Consider the following 2,265-nt stretch of genomic DNA (forward strand, 5'->3'; position numbering starts at 1 on the left):
TACACATCATCATAAAAAAAAAAAAACACTTCCTGGGGGTCGGTCACGGGGCTCGTGCGGCGGGCCTCTGTGTCGGCTCCCGCCTCAACCGTACTCCCTACCGGTGGACCGCCCGCCGCGCCGACCCGTCCTGGCGTGACCGCACACTGTGGAGAGGGGATCGGGGGGAGGGAGCACGCGCTGCCCCTTGCCAGCCGGCGCCGTCCCCCTGATCAGCCTGCCTGGTTGCCTCCTGCAGAGGATGCCATCAGTTGGTCATTCCCCTGAGGGCTCCAGGACTGTGAGAGGGTGCAGGCTGGGCTGAGGGACCCCGTCCTGAGTGCACGAATTTTCATGCACTGGGCCTCTAGTCTATATAATAAAAGCCCAGCAACCCTTAAGGCAGAATGACCAGAATGCTCAATGCAGGAGCTGCCCCCTGATGGTCAGTGCGCTCCCACAGCTGGAGCGCCACTCAGCCAGAAGCCGGGCTCACGGCTGGCAAGCACAGCAGTGGTGGCGGGAGCCTCTCCTGCCTCTGTGGCAGTGCTAAGGAGCAGTGAGCCAAGTGGTAAGGAGCGAGCAGGTGGGCAGTTAGGAGCGAGGGGTTGCAAGAGGGCTCAGGCTGGGCTGAGGGGACCCCCTCCCCTACACGAATTTTGTGCATTGGGCCTCTAGTGTGCATATAAATTCTTTGGTTATTCTCTGCCCAACCTCCCACCCCCTTCCCTCTGAGATCCATCAGTTTGTGCCATGCTTCCATGCCTCTGGATCCATTTTGTTTGGCGGTTTATTTTGTTCATTAGATTCCACATATGAGTGAGATCATGTGATACTTGTCTTTCTCTGACTGGCTTATTTCACTTAGCATAATGCTCTCCAGGTCCCTCCATGCTGTCTCAAAGGGTGAAAGATCCTTCTTTTTTACAGCTGCATAGTATTCCATGGTGTAAATATACCACGGTTTTTTTAATCCACTCATCTACTGATGGGCACTTGGGCTGTTTCCAGATTTTAGCTATTGTAAATAGTGCTGCTTTGAACACAGGGGTATATATATTCTTTCTTATTGGTGTTTCCGTATTCTTAGGATACATTCCTAGAAGTGGGATCACTGGGTCAGTTTGATTTTTAATTTTTTGAGGAAACTCCATACTGTTTCCCATAGTGGCTGCACCAGTCTGCATTCCCACCAGCACAGCCGTCTGCTCTTGCTTCTAATACCCATGTCTTTCTCCTTGGCTGAGACCAACCCCTCCTCGGCCTCTTCATTTATTCATGGAATTAAACACTTCCATTGAGGCCTACCCTGTGTCAGACAGACCCTGCCAGTCCTGTGAGGCTGTGTGTGATGTCCACTTAACAGATGGGGACTGGGGCACCGGGAGGTGTCGGTGGCCTGAGCTTCTGTAACTAGTGGATTCCCGGACTTCGGAGTGTTGGTGGGAAACCAGGAGGCTAGGAATCACCTTGCTTTCAGGGTGCCGGGGAGAAACCTCTCTGCTCCCTCCCAGAGCCTGGGCCCCCTGGTCCAGCAGTGTCCGGCGGAGGTCGGGTCCCCGTGGCTAAAGCTCCCGTTGGTGGGTGGGGGGCTGCCTCCCAGGGAGCTGCACCCAAAGTTCCCAGCCTCTCCCTCCACCCCCGAGGCCCACGGTGGCCAGAGGCGCCTTTGGCCACTGGTTTCCCCCGCCCGCCAGCTGGAGGGGGCTCAGCCTGTCCTCGCCGGCCGCCCCCTCTGGCCCTGCGCTCCCCCGCGCTGAGCAGAGGCTGGCGGAAGCCGGGAAGGGGACCAGCGGGGGGTGGAAGGGAAAAAAGGGGGGGAGGCTGAGGAATTTTGAACGAGTGGGGGCTTCCCCCGAGGGCGGGAGCAGAAGGGGGCCCACATCTTTCGCACCCCCGCGAAGCCCCACTCTTCTGCCCCTTGAACGGGGGTTGAAGGTGGGGAAGAACAGGGGACTTTCCTCCCCTAAACCCGGCCCCGCATGCCATCCAAGATGCCCGGTCCCCCATCCGCGGCTCCGAGTGGCCGGGGGCGCCCCCACCCCACCGCACCCCACCCCGACCCGCGCTCAGACGGTGCCTCCCATGGAGCTCCAGCCCCCCTTTTGGCTCCGGGGCCGGACCCCCCAGGCGACCCCCTGCGGCCGAGTCCAAAGGCCCGCCCCCCTCGGGAAGGCGGATTGTGGGAGGCTTCGGGCCGGGGCCCCCGGCCGGCATCCCTTGTAGCTGGGGGGGCCGGGAAGGGGGGCGCCGGGGGCTTTTCCCCCTGGTTCTGGGAGTCCGCGG

The 2,265-nt window shown here is 60.0% G+C and overlaps 1 protein-coding gene across 3 annotated transcripts in view; it reads left to right on the forward strand.

Annotated features, from left to right (window-relative positions):
* The window catches only part of ACVRL1 (activin A receptor like type 1), a 19,999-nt gene that overhangs the window by 2,873 nt on the left and 14,861 nt on the right, over nt 1–2,265 (forward strand). The window lies entirely within an intron of this gene.

This window comes from Myotis lucifugus, unplaced genomic scaffold (assembly GCF_000147115.1).
Source record: "Myotis lucifugus unplaced genomic scaffold, Myoluc2.0 scaffold_160, whole genome shotgun sequence".
In the NCBI taxonomy this organism is placed as follows: domain Eukaryota; kingdom Metazoa; phylum Chordata; class Mammalia; order Chiroptera; family Vespertilionidae; genus Myotis; species Myotis lucifugus.